The sequence below is a fragment of the Canis lupus genome, chromosome 7 (assembly GCF_048164855.1).
Source record: "Canis lupus baileyi chromosome 7, mCanLup2.hap1, whole genome shotgun sequence".
NCBI lineage: Eukaryota > Metazoa > Chordata > Mammalia > Carnivora > Canidae > Canis > Canis lupus.
In genome coordinates this window covers 22,139,779-22,166,591 of record NC_132844.1, presented here as the reverse complement: position 1 = coordinate 22,166,591, position 26,813 = coordinate 22,139,779, and the positions used below count along the sequence as shown (strand labels likewise).

The 26,813-nt window shown below is 38.5% G+C and overlaps 1 long non-coding RNA gene across 1 annotated transcript; it reads left to right on the top strand.

Annotated features, from left to right (window-relative positions):
• The first annotated feature begins 352 nt into the window (after positions 1-352).
• Positions 353-23,773, top strand: LOC140636246 (uncharacterized). Its single transcript, XR_012033543.1, has 4 exons — positions 353-5,438; positions 16,301-16,405; positions 17,598-17,738; positions 23,307-23,773. It is a non-coding gene; the product is annotated as an uncharacterized lncRNA (long non-coding RNA).
• The last annotated feature ends 3,040 nt before the right edge of the window (positions 23,774-26,813 follow it).

Here is a 26,813-nt window from a genome sequence, read left to right as displayed (position 1 = left end):
GTTTGTTCTATGAAACCACAGTTATAAGACTGTTTATTGTAGAAGACTTCCGTTCACTTGAAGTTGTAAACCAGGTTTGTACTAAGTGTTCAATTTGCTCACCAACTTTGTGGTAATGAAGCAGATATTATCTTATTGATTTTTATTTAACTAACCAGGACATAAAAACTGTTAAGTATTTTATTAAGTTAGAAATGTTTTTTAAAGCCCTTTTCCAAAAAAAAAAGAAAGAAAGAAAGAAAGAAAGAAAGAAAGAAAGAAAGAAAGAAAGAAAGAAGAAAATAAAGAAAGAGAGATGAAGGGAGAAGAAATGTAGTTAATTTTAAAATCTAACAGATCTGAGGTGCCTGGGTGACACAGTCATTTAAGTGCCGGACTCCTGATTTCAGCTCTGGTCAAGATCTCAGGGTTGTGAGATCAAGCCGCACTTCTGGCCCCATGCTCAGTGTGGAGTCTGCTCCTTCAGATTCTGTCTCCTTCTGCCCCTCCTTCTGGTGCTCTCTCTCTCTTCAATAAATAAATCTTTAAAAATTTATGTAAAATACAATACAAATCTTATTTTACCACAGCATGTATGATTCAATTTATATATTTATATGCATGTATGTGTAAATAACCAATCTTCACTTAACAATAGATCATGAACATATCTCCATGTCAATCATATCCATTCTATCAGTTCTAATAGTAGAATGTTTTAAGTTACATGTGTTAACTAAATTTTAACGCTGTAACTAAGTTATTCTGAGCATGTACACCAAAATGTCAACACAGGTTATATTTGAGGGTTAGAGTATTTGTTTTCTTCTTTTTGCTTATTTATATTCTCTAAAGTTCCTCCCATGAATGTATATTTTGTGCTGTTGATATGAGAAACTAAAAACACACACACAAACAAAACTTTGTACCACTTGTGCTTTCATATCCAGATCAAATACCATTTCTTCCATTCATTAGGCTTTTCTTGATCTCTTCAGTCACAGCAGACGACTCTTCTTCAAACTCTTTTGTTTTGTATCATAGTTATATCTAACTTTTGCTTTTTTTCAAGAAATTCTAATTCATCAGTTCCTTGGGGACAGGCGCTACATTTTGTTTTTCCTTATGATATGCACGACCTTTAGCACAGTCCAGCCCCATCATGGCACTTTTGAATGCATGTCTCACTGGACCAAAAGTGTGCAATCAGATCCTTGCCCAGGTCACCTCCAATTTGTATCAACTGCTTTGCCCAGGACTCCCTGTGACTCCCTGTGGATAAGCAGGGCAGTGTCTCAGCTATTATTATAAAGCAAGCCATATCTCAAACAGCATAAATATTTTACTTGGAAATTAAAAAGCTTTGTCTTGTAAAAAGGTGATTTTTGAAACCTCCTTCCTATAGTCATCTGGAAATGGAATTTAAATGGGGAGAGCATTTGTTTTTCAACTCTCAGTTGATTAAATTTTTCGCTTTGTGATTGCTATCTTAAACCCTCCTTGGCATCAGTTTGGAAGAACAGGGGGCTTGCAGCATCTTTGTTAGACTCTCTCACCTCTTTGTTTTGATCTTAAAACCTATCTGCCTATCTGATATATATTTTTTCTTAAACGAAAGCAGATCTGGCAAGTTTGTATGATATTATAAGAAAGGGATTTTACGTGACTCTGCAGCTTAGAGACACTAAGTGCCGATAAGAATATAAATGCTCTGCTCTCATGTACATGTGTGTTCTCAGCATCTTTTTGCTGAGGGTGATGTTCAAGCCCTTTGGCCCATTGTGCCTGGCATGCAGTCCTCATTATAGCTTGAATAGCGCTCAGCTTGACTTGCAGAATTTATGATGTCTGGAGACAGTCCTTCTTTTAAAAACTCTTTCACTGTCCTTATCTAAACATTTCGTTAAACGGCAATTTGAAGTATTTTCCTTGGTTCTCAGCTGAAATAAGAAAAATATTTTAGGAAGAGTTTTCAAAATACTTAGAAGGGGCACTTAGTGGTGTGCACTTTTTTTTTCTCAAATACTTGGTTACTTTGGGCTTCTTGTTAGTAAGATCACAATATCTCTAAAGCAAAAGCTTATGTTGTATAATGAGACCTTTTAAAAACTATTTATGTACTTTAGACTTAGGCTTTTTGTACAGCCCTTGGGTGGGCATTTGAAGACACCAAAATATACCTGCAGGGGGTTTGTAGATTAAGTAATAAGTGGTAAGCCTCCAACTGAGGCTTTGTGTTTATCATTATCATCTTGGTACAGAAAATATTCAGACTGGTAATGATTCCAGGCTACCTGCTGTGGGGAATTTCAGCCTCAATGTAACATTTAATAAAACATTATCACTAGACTTCAGTGAGACTATGTTGATAAGAACTGCCTTTAGAAGATCTCAGAAGAGTAGGCTATTGAGGTAGAGAATGTAAACCCTAGAAATAATAAAATAAAAACAGGAGTCATAAAAGTAGAGATAAAATTTTACTCAAACTAATAAAAAAACACAGTAAATGAAAAAAAAAAAAAAGAAAAGAAAAAAGAAAAACACATAACATCCCGTCTGAAACCCAAGACTTAAATAGATAAAGGGAGTACATAAATTAAAATCACACACTGCAAGCAAAGCAAGAAATGAATGGGGAGACTATATTAATAGCACAGAACAAACCGAAATCCAATAGCCAGGGGACTGAAATATTGGCTCAGCTACATAATGGTCTAGGTCCTTGGTCTTGGGAAGTTTAGAACGGCATAACTTTTCATTGTGTCAAGTTTCCCACGCTTGGACTTCACTGACTCTGTACTCTATGGTTTTGCCAGCATCAGTCACCTTTACATGATATATATTTCTAGGCTTTTTATTTGGATTCTGTACACGTTGAAAGTTTGGAGTAATTATTACACTGAGGTCTTTGCCCTTAGATTATCCTGAAGTCTCTTCCAGTTGTTGGTTAGTATAATTCAGAGTACTGACCCTAGCTCATAAATCCTGTTGTGAAGAATCATAACTGCCTGAGAAATGCTCTTCTGGGCTGAGTATTTCAGCAGGAAGTTGTTTTGTGGTCTCAATTATGTGTTGGCATTGTTTAGGAATCTTATGCTAATTCAGTGCTTAATACTGTTTTTAAAGGAAAGCTTCCTTCTCCTAGTGCAAATACATCCCCTCTTAATTAACCTTTAGTGCTTCAAGTAAGACACATATCTTTACAATGTTTATGCTCTGCTAGCTATACATTATTAGGGTTGTTTCTAACACTAACAGTGATCTAAGGGGCTTGCTTAGGAAATGCATTAATTCCTATGGGTCATCAAGATATCATTTAGAACATCATTTTTTCTAGGGGACTAAAAGCTGTGCTCTTGACCTTTAAGCCTAAATGTCTGCTAGAGACCTAACCGGCTAACAATGTATCAACAACAAACAATTATTGAATTAATATATTATTTCTTTTAATTCCAAAGTTGACCATTAAATAAAAAGCCCATGGGTCAGCTAATATCCGTTTTCATTTTGTAAGTAGCTTGAATTTCTAAGTCACATTTTATAGAATAAAAGCAAATACCCCCCCCCCATACTTGTAAGTGCTAATTACAATTTATAGTCTTAATAAAACAAAAAATCAACCTGTCTAGCACAGGTATAAGCAGAAACAAGAACAATCCGTTTTTCTTCATGTATGATAGCTATTCAGTGCCCCTGGGGTGCTGATGACCATTAGGTATACTTCTATCTGATGTGTTTTTCAAAGGGAGAATGTATTTCTTTCTTACTTGTAGCCTTTACAAAAATTTTAGACATTATTATTTTAAGAATATCTTTTAAAAGAATTTTTTTTTTTTTAGATAAGCCTGAGCATGTCCATGGACCATATTACAATCTGTGCTGAGTTCCTCATATGAATTTTGAGGAGGGAATTTAACTCTCTGAATGTCGTTGGCATACTTACTACATTTTTTCTTGTTTATATAATGAATAAATATTTGTTGAAATACTAGTATGAGTATGAGCCTTTCCTAGCTGATTTGATGATGTCAAATGAGGAAGAAGCAGATTTGAGGGTTAAGGTACAAGAGAAAATATCAATACTCTAACTTGAGTACGAATGAAAATTTAAGTAAAAGTAGAAAGACATCATATTAAATAGAAGACATGAGCAAAGGCAAGAATTGTCTTGATGGATAGACATCATTTTAACCAATCCTAAGGCAGGCATGGGAGGGGATACACACCAGACAGAACAGTTCAAGCAATGAATAGGATGGGTGAATGATGAACAGATAATAGGTGATAACTAGCTAAAAGTAGAGTTAAGAATATTTTGATTAATGTCAATCATTTCATGTATTTTATAATTTTTATAATCACCAGGTCATTAAAAAAGATTTATAAAATATTTGTATACAACTTGTTCAAAGTCATAAAGCTATGATTTGAACCCAGTTCTGAAGGAATCAAAATAAATTTTTTTTCCATTATACTGTCTCTTTTGCACTTCAGTTTCTCTTTGACACTATTTATTTCATCATATCAAGTATTATTTTCCTAAGTTAATAACATGGAAACATAATAGGATCAAGCAATGTTGTTCTCTCTGTGTTGTCTTTTTAAATTACAGTATTTACTCCGTTTCTTTCTTTCTTGCCTCTTTCTTTCTCTCTTTCCTCTCTCTGGAGCTTCTTTTTCCTCCTCCCTCTTTCCCTCTCTCCTTTCCTTCCTTCCTTTCTTCCTCCCTTCCTTCCTTTGTTCTTTTGCTTTTTTCCTTTCTTTCATTAAGCACCAGTTAGGTTTCAGGAACTGTATACATGTAGAAGGAGAATGAGCTGGTAAAGGAAACATTGGAATAATCTGTAGTTTTCAAGCTTAAAAGCTTAGGAGGGAAAATTAAAACTACAAAAAAAAAACTTGAGTTTCCCTTATCGTTCTTTTGCATATTTTAGCTAATCTTAGGCTTAACCCTTTAGTTTAGTTTTATGTCTCTTTATTGTGTGATCCTCTTCTTGTCCTAATGCAAATTATGGTTTATAAAAATAATTTCATCACAGTTCTTTGTGAGCCTACTTTGTTCCTATCTTAATTGAATATATTTTATTCTTAATTGGGATTGTTCCTATTCTTGGCTTTCAGAAAAAAAGAATATATCTATTGTTTTTATGTATCAAAAAATACTATTTAAAATATCTGGTGGAAGATGATATTTTTTCCTTGTTTTCATACCTTCTACTTCAGCAAGCTGTTACCTTTTTTTAAAATATATTCAGAAATAAGCTAAGTTTAGCAGTTCCCTCATATTGTTTTATTCATCTCCTGAGAAATAAAATTTTCAACCAAGTAGATAAAAAATATATATACATGCTCTACTTTTTTTCAGAATTAACCTTTGTCTTAGCTTCGTCTGCCTGGAAATACACTCTGAAGGGAGAATTGCATTGGGAAGTACTCTCTGGAGATATTCTCTTAAGCAAGTGAGTAAAGTAGAACTGCCTCTCTACAATTTGATTGCATCTGAGATTCAGACAATATTCCAGAGGAAATTCCAGAATTTGGATGGCCTTAAAAATGGTCCTGACTAGACAGAAGGCCAGGCCTTTGTCTCCCAGCATCTAATAGTCATAACCCCTGGCTGCACAGGGCAGGGCTTATAGCCCTGGATGAGGAAGTTCCTACCTGCAGAGGGTAAGTGTTAGTGAAGGTTCAACTGTGCACCAGTGGCAGTCGATCTTTCCAGCAGCTGGGAGATGGGTGCAAAGGCCTTGAAGGACTTGGGAGGAGGACCACTGTATGCACTGCAACCTTCAATAGGTCTCCTAAGTGTTTAAGTCACACACACACACACACACACACGCATAATATCTGCATTAAGTTTTCTAATTGATTTTACGTTCATTAGCTTATTGGCCAAGTCCTTTCTAAATGAAAAAAAAAAATCTATGGACTCTCTAACTTACTATGATTTATTTCTTCAAATCTGAATGTTTCAGAAATACTTTCTAAAAACTTTTTCTTACACACAGTGTCTTTTGACCATTGTGGTCTAAATGGCTACTGGGTATGCAACCTAGAGTGTCTGCTAAATGGGCTGAGAACAGGCATCCAGAAACACAGAATAGTCAACTAGCACCAAAAAAGTAGTGACCACTAGCTTGGGAAGAGCAGGGTTAGAAATGTAAGAGCAGCCTCCAGTGGAGGCCTAGAGTTGAGCAAGGGTGAGAAGAGCAAGGATGGAAAGATATTCGATATAGCCAGTGTACAGACTGGGGGAATGGGCTCAACCAACTCCTGCAGAAGCCTTGTAAAGCCTGTGAAAGAAGGAGGACATAAGTCTAAGGAAATGGAAGGCCATTGAAGAAACACACACAGAGTGTGTGTATGCACTGTAATCAGAGTATTTTCTCGAGCTAAGAAGCAGTACTCGTTATTGTTGTTATTCTTATTTTGTCATTTATTTACAATGAAGTATAGGTTGGAAAGGGGAAGATGAGTACTAGATGACAAGTGTTTATACCATAAATCGGGTAACAAACTATATCCCACAAGCCAAATCCAGCCCTCTGCCTGTTTTTGGATGACCCCTAATCTAAGAATAGTTTTTGCATTTTTCAAATTTCAAAAAGAATCCAAAGAAGAAGAGTATTTTGTGATATGAAAATAATGTGAAATTCAAATTTCAGCATTCTTAAATAATGTTCTGTTGGAACACAGCTATGCTTGTTTGCTTACGTATTAGTTCTGACTGCTCTCGCCCTCTAGGCAGAGCTGAGTGGTTGCTACAGAGACTCCATAGCCAGCAAAGCTTCAAATATTTACTATCTGGCCCTTTACAGAAAACATTTGACTTAGATGATGAATTTTCCAGATATTGCTAAGCTTCCCCACATAAAAATCCCTGGATAAAACTTAGAAGCACCTACTCCTGTACTCATAAGATCTGCTCTTAGGCTGAATAGTGAGTTTATTTATTTATTTATTTTTTTAGATACTGAAGTAAAAAGTACAGGGTCGTTCTTACACTCTAGTGGGAGAGGCAGACATTCAACAACGATCTCCACACAAAAATATATATTCTCAAAGAGTTGTAATAGAAGTAGAGGGTGCTGTGATATAGCATAATTTATTTTCTAGTCAAAAGGAAGGCCTCTTTGAGGATGTAACATTTCAGTTAAAGAATGGCATATGAAAGTCTAGGCCAAACTTTTGGGCAGAGGGAAGACCACGTGCAGGCAAACTGGACTGGTCGCTGGGTGTGTTCTAGGAACGTAAAGAAGGTCCATGTGGTGAAAACATAGTGGGTGAGCGAGAGTGGGTAGGGGCTGGATCAGGCAATACTTTGTAGATCAAATGTTAAAGATGTTGAGAATACAACGGCAAGCCTTGGAGGGTTTTGAAAGAGAGACATGATGGGATGTATTTTTTAAAGAACTCTTTGATCTCTTCTTCCTAAAGAGTAGAGAGGCATGGCAATAGCCAGAGGGGATGTGGGGACATGGCAGATGGAAAATAACACAGTGGGCTTTGGCTGCTGAAAGGAAGGGTCTGGTAGACGGGGAGTTGAAGGTGCAGGAAATGGACAACACCTGGTGGATTGAGAACCTGGAGAAGGAATGGAAAAGGCCTTCCTAGAAGTTGGATGTGTGTGATTTCTCTTTGCCACTAGAAGAAAGGGGGGAGAAGGATTGCAGAAGTACGACTCTTAACTGCAAAGTGTATCCCTTGTTCCCGAGTCAGTGCTGCTCAAAAAACTCTCTCTGGCTTTTTCCTAATTAGATCAAAGATCTAAGGAGGACAGTGAGCCACCCATTATTTTCTCATTAATTTTAAGACTTAGCATAGGATCTCTTAAACTTCATCATACATTTTTTTTTCTCTTCCTCCTTACTCCTCTTTGTCTTTCTTCTCATCTTTGTATTTCCTTCTTTCTTTTTCCTTCCTCCAAAGGACTTCTCTTTATCTTTTGCCTTTACATTCCCTTGCCTTGTTTCAGTCTTCTCCTTGTTCATTCACTGCTCCTCTGTTTCTCCTTTTTCCCATCTTATCTCTCTTTGCCGTCTTCTTCTTCTTCTTCTTCTTCTTCTTCTTCTTCTTCTTTTTAAGATTTTATTTATTTATTCATGAGAGAACAGAGAGAGAGAGAGGCAGAGACATGGGCAGAGGAAGAAGCAGGCCCCATGTAGGGAGCCCAACGTGGGACTCAATCCCAGGACTCCAGGATCACACTCTGGGCTGAAGGCAGGCACTTTAACTGCTGAGCCACCCAGGTGTCCCTCTTTGTCTCCTTCTTTTGGTGACACCGGCCATTCTCATCTCCCATTCTACTTACAGTTCTAGCTCTGAGGCCCCAGAAGAAAACCAAATCCATGTTATAGATGTATATTCTGTATTTATATATGAAGATAGGAAATAGATATATTTACCACCAGTGTCACTGATATAAATGTCTTGATTGTAGGTGGAATTTTGATAACCTCCATTTTAATAAAAACTTCTTTTATATATTTTCATATTTTGTGTTTTTCATCCCTCCTGTCTATTCTCCTCACAAGACATTCAAGGGGTTCTGGATTTCTCATTCCATTTTCATAATGTAATAATAAATTGTTCTTCAATATGTTTATATTCTTTGTGTTTTACATTTGTGACTTCCATGATATAACTTTCCACATGGGAAGAGTGGAGGGCAGCATTAGGCTGAATTTTAAGTTTTCAAATCTACTTAAATCAGCCAAATGGTATTTCCTTTTCAAGTGATGACAAGTTCGAGTTTATTAACTCTGTTGGGATTATCTTTTGTCTCTGAGATTTCCAGAAAGAACTCTTACTACCCTCTTACACCCTAGGTGTTCCTAGGGTTAATGGCAAGTTGTGGTTAGATCTCTGCAAGGGAACCAGGTAGAACTCAAAGCCAGGGTTTACTTTGTGGCCAAATTCAGATAGAAAAGTGGAGATTGGGTGCCTGAGTGGCTCAGTCAGTTAAGGGTCAGGTCACGATCCCAGAGTCCTGGGACTGAGTCCTGTATCTGGCTCCCTGCTCCTTGGGAAGTGTGCTTCTCCCTCTACCTCTCTCTCAGTCTCTCATGAGTAAATAAAATCATTCATATGATTCATAATTCATACAATTCACTCTTCCATTCATATAATTACTCAATTCTCCCCAGAAGAAGACACACATTTAGAGGGTTGTTGCATCTAGATAAATTTTTATATTAGCTCTGTAATGGCATTTAGATGTAGCAACTTGCCTACACTGAACTAGAGTCTCCAGAATTCCATTTCTAGCATGTTTCTGGGTAGGATGCAGTGTAAGTTGGAGGGCAGTGGTGGCCATGCTTTGGCATAACATAACCCCTTAGTTATTCAGTCAAGCTCTATTCTAAGTGTTCCTCTGAAGGGATTCTGTAGATGTAGTTATAGTCATGCATCAACTATTTTAAGTGAATCAATAGAGAGATTTTCCTTGGTGGGTCTGATTCGTTAGTAGGAAGGCCTTCCCTGAGCCCAGCGACTCCAAACAGCGTTTGAGTCTGTAATGGCTCTTCCTTCCCCTTGGATCTTTCCTCTTTATGGACACCTGTGGTTGACAAGCTTCAGCTTGTGTTCCTCCAGTTTTGGCCTGCTTGAGATTGTTCTTTCCTAATTGCTACCTTGTGGACTTTAGGCTTTGATTAGCCAGTCCCAAATTGCTCATCATTTGTATAAATTGAGATGTATCCTACCAGTTCTCCTTTGCAGGATGAACTGTGACTATACCAGCTCCTACAAACTTTTCTCTTTGGTCCTGGGGCTGAGTATGGCTCCAATGCCAAAATGCTTCTGTAATGGTGAGTACTTTCTCAGGGGTTACCATTTCCCTTCCTGTGTAATTTCCCTAGACTAGATCTCTGCTTGGCCACGTCAGTCTATCGATCATCTAAATCCTGATGCTAAACAGTGTTCTGATGACTTCTCAAAATATACCTCACTCCAACATAAATAGACATACTGTGGGGAGATGTTGCTTAATACCACCAGCAACAAACATGTCTTGGGGGGAATTTCACAGAGCTTCACACATCACAGGGAAATTTCTTTTTTATGATTTGATTATGAAGCAAAATGAGAAAATGATTTCTGCTTTCACAGATTTGGTATCCAAATGGATAATAAATGTTAACATGGAGGTTCCATAAATAGCTGCTTTGGAAGAAACCAAGAGATCTGGTTCAATGGTTAGAAGGTTAAACGTATTTTTCATGTGGCCAAATGGCATTTAAGGAAAATGAATGTAAATAGAGTTTGTCACTTGAAAATAGCTAACCTTTGTTATTTTCCCAAATTCCATTGAATCCCAACCAGATTGACATGTGGGTCATTACTGTTAACCCAAACTGTGCCAAAAGCAATACCATCAAGGCGTATTAAAATTATTCACTTGTTTTTGTGTAACCCTGACTTCATCAAAATGAATCCCGTGCCCTATTCAATTAATATCCTCGTTACCATCCTCAGAAGTGAAGAGTTAAACTCACTGGGGAGCAGTAACGGTAATATGTCCAGAGAGAGATTCATTTGGCCCCAGCTGTCCATTTTATTCTAAGTGCTAAATGCGTTAATATACATAGACTATCATTTACATAGCAAGTGACTATGCCAGATGAATTATTTATTGTGTGACAACTACCTAATACCCAGTGTACTATCAAATGCAGAGCCATTTCTTATTTGACCCTGTATATAAATTTGCATTATAGAATTCATTACCTTCATATATAAGTCACATTGAAGTTTTGTGCAGCTATCTCTCTGAGAAGCTGTAGGTTACCTCTGCTTTGATTTAATTGCCGCTCTCCTTGTATGGCAAGGCAGCCTGCTTTTGGAATGTAAGAATTGCAGGGACCCCAGCCAGGCAGCATGCGAAAAGCCTCTCCTTTGATGCAGAGTAAGGTGAGAGAGAAAGACAAGCCCAAATTTAATTAAAATGTTATGAGAGCTGGAAACCAGCACATGAGACAAAGTAAAGGGGAACAGGGTGTGTGCCTCCTGAAGTGTGTATGCTGCCAGGGATCACCAAGGTAATAAAATTCAAGCTGCTTTCCCCAGGCAGTGGGTGACCCCATCCTCTGCAGAGAGCCGCCTGTTTACATTTGGAAAGAACTGAGAGGAAGTCTTCTTGAATAAAAAATTGCCTCATTTCCAATTTATTCTTTAGTCTCTGGAATGTAATTTAATTCATCTTTGCAGTTTTCATGTGGCTTTGCACACTATTTGTCTCTGGATTATCTTTGCAACCTTTAATAATATGGTTCATCAGGGAGGTTTATGCCTCTGAACATAATAGTGTTAAGATGAGTTCCCTGACCAGGCAGATAGTAAGCTAATTACCCAACTTGTTGGAGAACCGGAAGTGTACGGACTGGAAACTTCTGTATCGAAATGAATGATGGGGAGCCTTACGAGGCCTGAACCGTTAGGTGTCCTCCCCATTAGATTCTTAGTCAGTCACTCAGGGCTCTGCCAAATTGGATGGCCTCAAGATTTGCTTTGCTCGTGAGATTTTCTGTTACTTCCCAATTCCAGCTGGACTGCAAATACTGCAAGAAAATCCTTTCTTATTATTGGCATTTTGGTCCTTCTATTTCCCATCTCACCTGGAAACAGGCAGGGCAGAGGAGTGAGAAAATGAAAAGAACAATGCGAAAGGTAATAGAATTGCACTGAACCCTCCAAGAGATTTGCTTTGAATTCCACATGAAGGTTGAGGCACCTACAGACTTCAACTAAGTCAATTCAGGCATACCTGTCCCTCCAAATGTAATTTCAGACCTGCTTTTTCTGGTGGAAAGCTTTTTGGATATGAGATCCTTTGGAATATCCCTAAGATTACAAAGCTTCATTTGTCTCTTTCATTTGATACCCATGCACCCGCACTGGAAATATTTTTCTTCAGTAAATGAAAATTTGGACTTAAAGATTCATGTTGTAATCTAGTCCCTTCCTCTACAGAGCATGATCTGGGGACAGGCAATATCAGCATCATCTAGGAACTTCTTAGAAATGCCCCATCCCAGACCTATTGCATCAGAATCTGAAATTCAACAAGATCCTCAGTTGTTTGTAAGCACATTAAAGCTCGAACTCTCTGATCTAGCCTGCTGACATTCCAACCATTTACATTTTTTTCCTCCACTGGATCCTTTCTTCAAATGACTCAAGTGAGGTTCAGACAAGGTGGGGGAAGCTGGGCTGATATAGATGTTGAGGGCTCTCGGGCTGTCAAAGTCTCCTACTCCTGCTGCTGGTCTATGGTACCCCAGGGCATCATGGTGCACAGCACCAAAACACCAAGCCAATTTCTGCATTTACTGTGCACTAAGACCGAAGCTATGAGAGGTTAGCTAGCTTCCTTTAGGTCACAGAGCTTGTTAGTGCTAATGCTGGGTCTATAAGCCAGGTGGTCAAACTCCCAGTTCTGTTCTTTCCATACATACCGCCTGGTTCTGACACCCAGGATTTGCAATAAGCCTTTGAACAAAAAAAAAAAAAAATAAGCTGTGTCTGAGACTGAAGTTATTACCCAGGCTTTGCCACTCCCCGGACAGTGAAAAGCATTTAAACACCTGTCCTTGTTGAAGAGTGAATTAGTGCATTATGTGTTTATAGCTCTGGTAATTGCACCCCATGCATTCAGTTGTCTTTCTAGAACAAATCTGAGGTTGAATGCAAACTTCTAGTTTTGATTATAAATGTTTACTTAAAAGATGGCTCCAAGTCGATGCTGTGGAGCCAATTTGAAGCCACTAAAGACCTCATATGCAGGCTTTTTATCCTCTGGGACTGAAGGATGGAAAGCTTTGAATGGTGTTAAGGACTGAATGTTTGTGCACAACCTCCCACCCCCACCCCAATCCCTATGTTGAAGTCCTAGCCTCCATTGTGATGGGATTCGGAGATGAGGCCTTTGGTAGGTAATTAGGGTTAGATGAGTTTGTGAGGGTGGGGCCCTCAAGATGCGATTAGTGTCCTTATAAGAAGAGAGCCCCAAGATGGCTTCTTTCTTTCCACATCCATACCCAAAGAAGAGTTCATGTGATGATGCAGTGAGATAGCAGTTTCCTACAAGCCAAGAATAGACACCTCAAAATGAAACCTGCCTTGCTGGCACCTTGACTTTGGACATCTCAGCCTCCTGACCTATGACCTATAAACAATAAATTTCCATTGTTTAAACCATCCAGTCTATGGTATTTTGTTAATGACAGCCCAAGCAGACTAATACAGACAACATAGCTTCCATACCCATTTATAAGTGAAATTTGGCCATTCTTGTGAAAATTAGATAATAATGATTGCTCATGATTATTGAGCTCTTACTACATGCCACGTACTACCAGTCACTATACTAGATATTTCTTATATATTATCTATTTTGTCCTCACACTAGTTCTTTAAGATAAATATTACACTGATTTTATGAACTACTTTCTTTAGGGGAGGGAGCAGGTCTCAGACTCTCTTGGTATCTCTAGACTTTAGCATAGCGTTTGGCACATAAATAGGCCTTGAAATGCTGTTATGTACTGAAGGTTATGAGATTTGCCCAAGGTCATGCATTTACAATTTTTCAGATCCAAGGCCATCTTCCCCAAACTTATTGTAGTAGATACAAGAAATGGCCACAGATTCCTCCCATCACTTATGCATGTTCCTTTTCTATTCCTCACATCCAGAGGTGGCATCTATTTTGCCACTCTTGAATTTGGGCTGTCCTGAGACTTGCTCTGACAAACAGAAAGTAGCAGAAGCAACACTTGGGAGTTTTGAGCCTAGGCCTCAACACATAGGCCTCCTGAGAATTCCATGCTTAGGAGTCTGGGCTAATTTCCCCGAAGGTGCAGCAGCTATAATCATCAGTATCAACCAACACCCATGGGAACGAGCCTTTGCTGGACCATGCAACCTACTGGGCCAAGTGCTGCCACACAATTGAGCTCAAATGAGACCAGCAGAAGAATTGCCCAAATGAGCTCAGCCAAAATTTATGACCCATATGATTATAAAACAGGAAATGATTATGTTTTAAGCCATTATTTTCTGTTTGTATGCAATAGAAAACTGATATACCCATATTCCTTCTACTACCTAGATGGTGATAAAGATGATAATGATAACAAGGATAATAATAATACTATATGGTGGTGGTGTAAAATTGTATGCGTAAAACAACATTTTAAGAACTTCACATGTATTATATAATTTAATCAGTTAACCATCCTATGAGGTGGAACTACATTATCTCTACTTTATTGGTGAGAAACCTAAATTCAGCCACTTTTCTGGGTCCATAGGTAGTAGGTGTTGAGGAGGTTACACTCTAGAACCAACACTCTCAACCACTAAGCAATAGCATTTAAAAGGAAGAGCCATGGTGCAATGTGTTATGTAAAAATGGTTGGAATGTATTTATGGAACTGATGGGTTAAAGGAGTGCGATAGGCAGAATAATGATCCCACAAAGTTGTCCATGTCCTAATCTTCAAAACCTGGGACCATGTTATATCACATGACGAAAGAGAATTGAGGTTGCAGGGCGAGTTATGGTTGCAGTATAAGTTTCTTATTGCTGCTATAATAAGTTACCATAAACTTGGTGGCTTCAAACAACAGAAATTAATTATCGCACATATCTGAAGGCCAGAGCTCTAAAATCAGTTTCACTGGGTTAAAGCCCAGATGAGGACAGTCTTGAACTTCCGTCAAAGCTTTAAGGGAGAATCTGTTCCTTGCCTCTCCCAGATTCTGGTGGTTGTTAATATTCCTTGGCTTGTGTCTACATCATTAAAATCTCTGCCTCTGTAGTCACCTTGCCTTCTCCTCTATGCATCTTATTTCCTTCCGCTTCTTTTTTAGAAGTACTCATATGAGCCTGTTTTAGAGGCTACTCTGATAATACAGGATAATCTTTCCTTTCATGACAGTTAATTGAATTGTATCCATAAAGTCCTTTTTTTTTGTCAAAGATGGTTAACATCTATAAGTTCCAAGGATTAGGATGTGGAAATCTTTTAGGGGGCATTATTTAACCCACCACAGGTGCTAACTGTGAGGTGGGATGAGTTGAGATGGAGAGAGTGTCCTGAATTATCAAGGAGGGCCTAATGCTATCACAGAGGTCCTTAAAAATGAAAGAGGAAGGCAGAAGAGAGTAAGAAGGAGATGTGACTATGGAAGAAAGACACAGAGTTGGAACATTACTGGCTTTGAAGATGGAGGCAAAGAAGTGGATTCCCCTAGAGCCTTCAGAAAAGAATGCAGCCCTGCAGACACCTTGATTTTAGACCAGCGAGACCTATCGAACTGTAAGGTAGTAAATTTGGGTTGTTCTAAGTCACTAAGTTTGTGTAATTTGCTAGAAGGAAGAAGCCAAAATGCTCTGTTTTAAAACTAACCTCTGTTGAGGATTTCCTTTCCATCAGTTACTATGCTAATTTATTTATGAAGATTATTTCATACGATTTTCAGGGAAACAATGAAACAACAAACTTTTGAAGCAATGTCTCTGTTTAATACCTATGAATAGAGTAGCCCCCCACCACTTATCTGAGTTTTCAGTTGTGGCTGTCAACCGCAACACAGAAGCAAAGGATTCCTCTTTCTGACAAATAGTTAGAAGGTCAATAGTAGCCTACCGCTATCACAATGCCAATGTCATTCACCTCATTTCATCTCATCATGTAAGCATTGTATCATCTCACACTATCACAAGAAGAAAGGTAAGTACAGTACAATAAGATATTTTGAGAGAGAGACCACAGTCACATAATCTTTCTTATAGTATATAACGGTCCTGTTTTAATTTTTTTTATTTTTTTTTTATTTATTTATGATAGTCACAGAGAGAGAGAGAGAGAGAGAGAGAGAGGCAGAGACATAGGCAGAGGGAGAAGCAGGCTCCATGCACCAGGAGCCCGACATGGGATTCGATCCCGGGTCTCCAGGATCGCGCCCTGGGCCAAAGGCAGGCGCTAAACTGCTGCGCCACCCAGGGCTCCTGGTCCTGTTTTATTATTAATCTCTTACTGGAACTAACTTATAAATTAAACTTTATCATATATATGTGTGTATAGGAAAAAGCATAGTATACATAGTCTTTATTACTATCTGTGGTTTCAGGCATCCACAGGGGGTCTTGGAACGCATCCCCCACAGACATGGGGGGACTACTGTATTAAGGCTTACTTTCTTAAGATACACAGCTCCACAGTAGTGGATCAGGGATTAAACCCATGGGATTCTGACCTGTAAGCCTCATACTCTGTACCTCCATCAGTCACCAGTGATATGTATGTACTTGCAGGTGTGATTCAGGAGTACTTACCAGCATGTTCTTCTCAAGCAAGCATCAGAGAAGCCTGAATGGAGATATCTTTATTTATGGATGAGATTCAATCATAGCTAAGAAGTAAGAATTCTTATAGTCTTAAAGTTAAAGATGACCCAACTTATTTTTTTTTCTCCTATAATTCCTTCTTTTGGCCAGAAGCATGGAAGAGAAAAAGAGTAGAATGGAAGAAAGAAAGAAAAAGGCTAGATACAGAGGAAGGGAGTTTATATTTAAGCTTTTGTTAATTCAAGTTAACTTCAAGCTCCTTTTGAAATATTCCAACTATTCTTTGGAGATGAATTCAAGCATCCAGTTTTCTTGATTCTAATCTCTGCTTTCTTATCAATGCATAGCTGATGTTCATCAAATGGCTATATGCCTACATAAATAAGCTCTAGGAAATTAATTTAATTTTCAGCAGAGAGCCACTTATTTGTCCTTTCAGTTATGGATCTACCTGCATTATTCTGCACCATGACTGAGTTTTGTCCAGATCACTTTTAATTTCGAGACCTGGCTTGAGTACTTTTTTGATAGAAGTTTCCAGACCCAGGCTCTGGGCCTCATTTTTCTGTGCTCTGGCTTCAACATCAGAAACCCCTGAGGCCTGATGTTGCTTGGACACTGACTCCAATTATTTTCTGTGCAAATTGCTTGACCCTTCAGCTTTGATTCTCTCTTTCACAAACTGGGGATATAATCACTTCTTCTCTTATCTCACAAGATTCCTAAGGGAAGCATTAAAGAGCTTTGAATATGAAAAGCACTATATACCTGTGAGGGAGTGTTATGTGTCGGTCATTTTCCATCCAGTTCCCAGATAATATCGGGCACTAAGTTCCCCAGGGAAGCCAGTTAAGATGCAACAATCCTTGGCCAGGTCTGTGGTTTCCTTTGCTGCTTCTGAGATGCCCTGTAGCAGACAGCAAGCATCAGCCATTCCCTCCTGCGTAATTTTTTTTCATGGCTGTTTGCAAGTGAGATCCTAGCAGAATTGCTGAGCCTCTGTGTTAAACTTTTCCCTTAACTTAATCTACTTGAAAAAACCTTGCTGCATACATTTGTCCACATGACTACCCAGAGGACCACTGTGAAAATGCACTCCTGTTCATCTGGCCTGCTCAGGGAAAAAAGAAAAGCAAGTCGTTTTCAGTGCAGTCTGAGTTTGGATGGAGAAGCGATATTTTCAAGATTAAAGTAAACTAGTGTTATAATTACAGTAGTTAAGACATCCTTAAACTGAACATCACTTTTACTCTTCCTGCTGTAGATAAGGACATCATCAGACTTGACAGCTCCTCTCCTAATGCACTTGGTTGAAGCCAATTCATGGTAAAGTGACAACGAAGCATTTAATGGACCTGGGCCTTTTCCTCTCTATCCCAGGATGGGAGAAGCTGAGTATAAATGAGTGAGCACTTATTTCTTTTCCTAGATTCTGAATCCCATTCTGTATCAGTTGACTTGAATTATCTTTAGGTAGTTCCTGTTCCTTGGTTCCTGCCCTCACCCACTCTTTCTACACTGATACGCTTCTTATTTTCAGGACAGAAGAGGACTTTAGTGGCATTTCTTTTACTTTAGGAAGGGGTTGAGCTTATGTCATGGACTCAGTAGACCCTTGGAGTAAGAAAAGAACTTCAGTTTACAAAAGAGAGTTGAGCCCAGGCCCATTCCATAATGTACTCCATAAAGTCACGCATCCAAATAGAGACAGATCTCTGACCAGAGCCTGGGTATCCTGACTTCCATCCCAAGGTTCTGTCCATTGCATACCCAGTAATAAAGTTAGAAGCCAAAAGACCATCAAGGAAGCTAATATGTGTAGTCTAGATCAGACATGCTGGAGGGACAAGTGGTAGCAGTAGACGTGGAGTGGATATGGGATATATTTCGAGGATTAAAACTCTGAGGATTTGCTGATGGACAGAATATGGAATGTGACAAGAAGAGGAATCAAGGGTGACTAAGATTTTTGGTATGAACAACTTGAGGAACAAAGTTGCTATTCAGAAAAGGAAAAAAGTACGGAAGGAGGGGACTTAGACAGGAAGATCAAAATCTGCTTTTGGGTATGGTAAGTTTGAAATACCTATTAGATATCCAAATGGAAAGAGCAAACAGCTGTTTGGATAAACAAATCACGAGATCTAGGGAGAAATCTAAGTTGGATGTATAAATGTGATCATCAGTGGGGTATGGCAAGACTCTGGCTATGAACAAAATGGTATCACCTATGAAATGAGTATGGATAGATAAGAGAAGAGCTCTTGAAGACTAAACATCCTCTTGCATGTTGATGTTTAGAAACTGAAGCATGGAGAAGGATTGATGAAAACTGAGAAGGGGTGGCCAGAAGAGTTCCACCATTTTCTTTCGCTTTAGCTCTGTGTCACTAAATGATGTGTCCTATCACTGCTGATCCCCAAACTGTAGCTCATTGCCAAAATCTCAAAGGCATCACTGTTACTGCAGGAAGGACTGGGACACTTCCAAGGCTGATGTTGCTGCCACTGTTCTTGCCAGTTCCGAGCTGGCACCAAGCTACGGAAGCTTCAGCTCTTTGATGTCCAACAGGCACTAGAGAAACCTCTCTTTGGTTTTAATGTTGCTTATTGGAGATTCCTTAAGAAGGGATTTGGGCAGGTATCTGGAAGCCAGTCAGTGTAAATGGATAGCCTAGCTCATTGTCCTTGACCTGAATGCATATATTTCAAATACTTTTCAGTTCTAAATCCTATAGTGATCACAGCTTAGATGCAAGCAGAAATACCAGCCAAATTTTAAAGCGATTTTTTTTTTAACACTGAGAGGCAGCTCTTGCAATCATGAAAAATCTGAGCTTTAGCACTATAGAAGCTTGGTTTCAGATTCCATCCTAGCAAGAGCTAGAAAGCTCACAGAGGGAGACAGTATAGTGTTCATACCCTTTCCAGTTACTCTCTGCAAGTGTAGGGAAAGCTTCTGTTATGTACCTTTTGAGGTGTTGCAGTAAAGGAAACAATTTAGTCCAAAAACAGCTTATTGCATTTGTGTAACTGATTATTGAAAGACATGCTATGGTAATGTGCAGTGCACACATATACAACTTGTTAAAGAAGGACTGCTTCTCTAATTTTCTTCATTCTGGATATCAGAACTTTGATTTTAATAGTCCAGTAGGATACAACCAAGTGTGGAATCTCAAACTAACAAAACCTGGAAAGATTCTTTCATTGAGAACTTTCTAAAGACTTTCTTGACTACAGTATGAGTAAGGCCTCATTCCATGATATCAAGGGCTCTGATAGACACTGCCAGGTTTGTTTCTGGCTTTGGTGCCCTTACTCTTAATCTCTGGTAAGTCTAAAGCTTTTCTTGTCAACTCCAGGAGGGATATAATGTTGTACTTAACTTGAATACTCTTAACTTGATTATTCTTTGAAGTCTCTCCAGTAGCCATGCTCTCCCCGAGGAATCAGATCTCTTTTGGGTTCTCTAGAAACTTTGAGGAAAGGAAGAGGTACTCAGTTATTCTGATTAGAAAAATCTTTTCTAACTTGTCACAAGAATTAAATGTGGCTTTTCAGGCTATTTCAGGGGTCAGAGCATTAAACCTCTCTGAGGCAATAGTAGCTCTTGCTATTTCTGTTTAATCCCTCCATTTCTAATATCACAATGGCTCACATTATGACCATTGCTAGCCAGAAATGGCAGATGGGTTGAGAGAAACTGACAATATAGGCTATTCAAATAGCATGCTCATGTTCTGCATTGGAATGGGCAAACATTCATTTTCCACTTCCCCTTCGTATTTCTTATCTTGATGAATAATAGCACAATGGTCCATCTAACAATTGCAGCCAGACTCCATGTCTCTCTCCTGACTTCATTTTCTACATCACACTAGGTTCAGATAGTCCTAATATCTCTTGAATTCACCCTCTCTTATCTCCAGCCCAAAGTACCCAATTTCAGGCTCTTATTATTTCCTATCTGAACAATTGCTGCAGCTTTGTATTGGTTTTAAATTACTTCCAGTTACACCCTGTGAAATTCATGCTAAGTGTTTCTAGAAGGGAGCTATTAAAAAACAAAACAAAATAAACTTGGAATATCCTTCACCCATTCCAAACTTTCTTAGGTTTCCTCAAAATACAACAGTACGTTTCTAAATGTGAGCTTTGGGCCTCCTACAGCAGAATCATTGTTAAAGATGTACATCCTACAATTTGGAATCTGTTCTTATAACAAGCTTCCCAGGTGATTCATATGCACTCAAATCACTTCAGAAATACTGATTTAAATGATAAAGTCCTCCATGTCTATAAAATCATGTAAAATCTTGCTTATGTCTGCAGCATTTTGTCATCCCATGCAACAACACCTGTGTTACCCTCTCCTCATATTGAGCTACTCGTAGGTCTGAGAACGTGGTCATTGGTTAGGAAAAGTCTTCATTTAGATCCAGTAAAGGACTGGCATTTTGGAGCGATTCAAACTTCTTGGTAGTTTACCAGTTTCAGCTAGTTAGAACAGGTTACTTTTTCAACACAACTACTGACAATTTTACATTATGTTCATGGTTTGCATCATATTTATTTTCAATAGCACAATTCTAGCATATACTAAAGTTGAACATAGGCATATGTTATGCCCAGCAATTCCATTCCTTGGTGTATATGCAATAGGGCCTACATATATTCAACCAAAGGCATATCCTAAAATGTTCATAGCAGCACTATCCTAAATAGTAAAGAACCAGGCCTGTGATTTCTTGGGATCTCTATCATCTACAGAGGTCAAAACCATACAATTAGTCTTTTTTGAATGCATAACTGAATAGCTGTTGCCAGTCTATCTCTGTGGATTGTCATGGTGGAGGTGGGGGATGGACCTTAAAGTAGGGGTATTTTTGTACTATGGGAAGATATTCCAGTAGCTATGTCCTTTAGAGTCAGGAAATAAATGCTTATAATGGCAACAATGCATTAAACAGACTCCCTACCCAAAATGTCCCTTTCTTTTTCCCAAATTATTTTTTTTTACTATAATTATATCCTTGCATATGTATTTTGACCTACTTTTCTAGTGTCTCTTCCTAGTAAATTCCTAGGATTGGGATAATAGAGAATGCACGTTTTATATTTTGGTATCTGTTTGCAATCAGAGACATGCCTTTGAGCTTACAGCAGCTTCTGTAAAGCACACAAGGCACTAACACTACCTCTCCAGGGAATCCCCAGTCTCTTGGCAATGTGCTACGTAGCAGCTCAGCACTTCACCAGGCCCAACCAGCTTCCCAGCATTCATATCCTATGTCCTAGGGGTGAGAAGACCAGCCAGAAAATGCACAGTGCTTGTGTCTGGGAAAGCCCCAAGTTTCTGAATTGCTAATAAAATAATAATACCTTGTCATGAAGAGACTTTGCAAAATCTGGACATAAGGATAGAGAATACTTAGGATAACTTATTACAAAGTTGTATTAAACCTGCTCAGACTGAGACGACAGAGTGAGGCTGGCCAGAGCAGTATTTTCCTAGAGCTAGACAGTCCCATGGTTCCCATTATCCCCCACTGAGCTCCCTTTTGCAGCCCAAGGGAAAGACCAATCCCATATTCCTAAACACTTGCTACCCATTAAGAGATTCTTTTCAGACTATAGAGATTTATTGTTTTATTCTGGCACCTTCTGTCTTCTGGGGAACTCCTTCAAACCTTGTGATCCTAGTTGGATCTGTCATTCCCCTGGATTCAGGGATACATTTGTGACTCATGGTGGTGATGGTGTCAGTAATGGACTTGAGACCCAAACTAAGCCAAGTAGAATTCCTCTAAATGCCCCTCTCAGAGCACAATAGACTGGAGGGACAGGATGAATTGGATGCAGACGATGCTGAAACAAGTTGTGAGGAGACAGACAGAGACAGACAGAAAGACTCTTGGTGTCTTGAGCCCTGGTTTCCAAGCATTTCTGAGTTGAGCTCTTCATGCTCTTTTTATAAACTAGCATGCAGTACTGATATCAGCTAGCTGCTTAACCTCTCAATGTCTCAGTGGCTTATGAGGTCCAATATGAACTGGCCTTTCCTAAATCCTCAGTCGGCCTCATTTTGTGCTACTTGCCTTCTTATCCACTTCTCTGTAGTGTTAGCCTTCTTTCAGCTTCCTAAAATCACCGACTCAGGCCCAACCTAGTGTCTTTGCACCAACTATTCCCACTGCCTTTTTCTCCATTGTCACCTGAGCCTTGCATGGATGGTCTTCCTTCCTTCTTTCCTTCCTTCCCTCCTTTATTTCTTTTTGCAGAATTGAGTGACTTCCCTAAAGACCACTCAATTTAAAATAGCTACCCCATCATTTTTTATCATATCACCTTTAAAAATTGATTGCATAGTGCTTAACAACATCTAATAGTATTTACTTATTGTTTAGTTTGTATATAGTCTCATGTTTCCCCACTTGACCATGAGCTCCATGAATATAGTTTCCAGCACAGAATGAGCACCCAGTGGATACTTGTTGAATGAAAGAGCAGTAATAATAATGGAACCACTCACTATTTACTTTAGCTTATTATTTGCCAGATGCTGCTCTAGACATATTATGGGTTAATACATTAAATCTTTGCAACAGTCCTATATGAGATTAATACTTTTACTATCCCCACTTTACAGATGATGAAACTATACTCCAGAGAATTTGAAACCCTCCCAGAACAATGCTTTGAGCAAAACACACATTTTGGAAGTATTTTTAATATTTTGTGTGTTGATCAATGGAGGGGAAGATAAGTGAATAAACAGGAGAAAGAAAAGTGAAGAAAACCTAGAGCTTCTCTGATGCTTTGAATATTCGAAAAACAATGATGAGCTCTAATAGGAATATAAAGGAGAAGAAAGATGGACACAGAAAATTAGTTTCCTAAAGCCATCATCACAAAATACCACAAACTGGGTAGCTTAAACAATTGACTTTTTTTTTTTTTTTTTCTTACAGCTCTGGAGGTTGAAGTCTGAGACTAGGGCATTGGTGTGTTTGGTGTCTTCTGAGGCCTCTCTCTTTGGCTTGCAGATGGCCACCTTCTAGCTATGTCTTCACATGGTCATCCTTCAATCTGTGTGGTCAGTGTGCTAATCTCCTATCTGTAGAGGACACCCATCATAGTGGATTAGTGCTGCCCATAAATCACCTCATTTTACTTTGATTGCTTCTTTAAATGTCCTATCTCCAAATATAGTCACATTCTGAGTTACTGGGGTTTGGGACTTCAACATATGAATTTTGAAACAACACAATTCAGTCCAGAATAGAGAAAAAAAAAAAGAGGAAATAAGTAAAGTGTGAAAATGAGTAAAGGTAAATGGAATCAAAGAGAGGCTGAAGGCTAGGGCATAGAGGTTAAGGTATAAAAGAAATTCCTGCATAGCTAGAACATATTATATAGGAAACAAAAGCTAAGAAAAAGAAGCCAACAAAGAAATAATAAAATGTATCAATGTGTTCAGTAAGCAAAATAAAAGAAGTTGAATAGTTTCCTTTTTTTTTAAGATTTTACTTTAAAAATATTGAATAAATATTCATGAGAGACAGACAGATTTTACTTATTTATTCATAAGAGACATGTATTTATTTGTGTCTTTATTAAAAGAGACACAGGAAGAGGGAGAAGCAAGCTCCATGCAGGGAGCCCAACGTGGGACTTGATCCCGGGTCTCTGGGATCATGCCCTGGGCAGGCGCTAAACCGCTGAGCCACCCAGGAATCCCTGAATAGTTTCCAAAGATGAAATAGAACACATAAAAGGTTAACACAGAAAAAATAAAGCACATGAGGGATAGTGATGTAAAAATGGTTTAAGAGAAGGAAAAGAACGAAAAACAAAACAAAACAAATAGGAATCCAGCTCTACAACACACTGGATTTACCATGGATTTTTTTTTTCTGTTTTGTCAAATGACCTGTCAGTTTGAAAGCTTGAATAGTGCAATGCATGATTTCTATGACTAAAGACTTTACTGATTTGAAATATTATAAGAAGACAGTGCTGATATTGGAAATATGGAGATAGAGTAAGGAATACTTTCCTATATGACAGTACTGATCTGTGTCATAAGAGAAAGTATATCAGCGGCATTTTATAAAGCTTCGGGGGGCTTTAAAAAGCAAAGAAATTGAGATTGAGTTAGCCGGAATCCGACAGCAGGTTTAACAGGAGATACTGTTCTGCTGCTACTCTCACCAAGGGAGTTCAATTTCAACAGTGCTAATCTTTCCACAGTGGTGTAAGTTTAAATTTTGTGCCCCTAAGGAAAAATTTCCAAAGTAATTCCCATTGAACTTGCCTCCCAGAAATCCTTACTTTGTGCACTATCCAGGTACCACACATGCCTCTTCAGCAGCAACTGAACCTCTCTCTCCACTCCCTGACATCCGTTTGACATTTCAGATGCTGCATTCTCTTTTTTCCAATAGGGTTAAGTAAAGGTTCTATTGTTTTATAAAGCTTCTGGCATGGGATTTTTAAGGGCAAATTATTATTATTTTTTTTCATTCTTATGTCAATGTAATTTTGCCTTCCTTATTTTCTAGCTCCTGATATTGCAAATTAATATAATGCTTTCAAATATAACTCTGGGTTTTCTTTATTTTAACTATACTGAAACACATCAATATAAACATTTTTATTTTGTGTTTTCTTCCATAATTAACTTTCTTTCTTGGCTAGCCATGTAAAAATAGTGTAACAAATTAACAGTCCTTGAATAAAAGAATTAATTTACAATATAATTTTTTCATTTATTTAAAAGTGAGACTAGATTTGTTCTAGTTCCAAATTAGGTTGGGAATTTGGAATGTCATGTATTTATTGTATATACTACTGTTTCTTTAATTTGGAGCTTCTGGATTACCTGTATCAGGATCACTTGGGGTGCTCTGATAAATGGAGATTTCGGGTAATGACTCCATTTCTATTGAACCAAGATCTCAGAGGTGGGTCCTATGAAACCACAATAAAATAATTTTCCCAGGTGACCCTCATTTTTATTAAATTTTGAGAACTACTGGCATATACTTTAAATACAAGAACTAAAATTCAGTCCCAATAAATCACCCTACTCAGGTATCAAACACTGTATTATCATTTGTTGTACATGCTAATTTCATATATATTTAAAAGATTTGTTTCCTTAAAATTTCCTTGAAATGATTTTCAACTTAACATTTATCTCATGAACATTTGGAAAACTTTTTATTTTTCCTTTTCACTTTACAGACTTTACTATAACAAGTTACCTAATGAACTGAAGTTCAAAGTTTGCTTGAACACAGAGAAGCAAAAAGCACTTTGTGTCTGACTGTGGTCTTGACTGAAACAGAGGTTGATTAAGGCAGAGAACCTTGGTGTATTAGATGGGAGGACTCAGGTCATTGTTCCATTACACATAGCCTCCAAAGTCCATATAAATCTTTTCTTCAAAACTTTGCAATGTTAGGGAAACATAATTAAAAATAATATCTCCCTTGAGGCGCTTGAGTGGTTCAGTCTTTTAAGGGTCTGACTCTTGATTTTGGCTCAAGTCATGATCTTAGAGGTCAGGATGAGTTAGGGACAAACAGCTAGGCAGGGCTAGGTAGGGGGCTGCAGAAGTAGGCTCCCCAAAATCCCAAAAATGCTGAGTGTAAGGAAACTAGAGATAAGGGAAGAAGCCTGACCACCCCACCCTAAGGTGTGGGTGTGGAGGGTGTCTTGTTATAACAGCTACTTGTAACCAACAAAAAAAATCATCAGACTCTGTAAAGGAAATATGCCATTAAAGATGTTATCACTAGTCCTTACTCAATGGTGATATCAATGATTATGTTAAAAGGATTTAGATTCTCTGATTAGGCGCTCCATAAAAGACCAACCCTACAAGACCTTAGTGGCAACACTGTCGGGACCCCTTTCATCATCAGTTTCATCATCTGAGAGCTTTCTCTGTATCTTTACTTAATAAACTTCTATCCCTTTACTCACTCTCTAATGTTGGCGAGTTTGATTCTTCGACTCAGTGAGACAAGAACCAAGCTCTCGCATATCAATGAGATGGAGCCCCGCATCAGGCTCCACGCCCAGCCAGGAATCTGTTTGAGAGTCTCTCCCACTCTTTCTCCTTGTGTCCCTCTCCTCTCTCTCATTCTCTAAAATAAATAAATAAATCTTTAAAAAAAAATCTTCCTTCAACTTTGAAATCGTCTTTACAAAAGTATTAGACAAAAATTACAAAATGACATGAATTTTTATTTTTAAAAATTACTTTTCAGGGATCCCTGGGTGGAGCAGTGGTTTGGCGCCTGCCTTTGGCCCAGGGTGCGATTCTGGAGACCCGGGATCCAGTCCCGCGTCTGGATCCAGGGGCATGGAGTCTGCTTCTCCTTCTGCCTGTGTCTCTGCCTCTCTCTCATCTCTCTCTGTGTGACTATCATAAATAAGTAAATTTAAAAAATTTTTTAAAAATTACT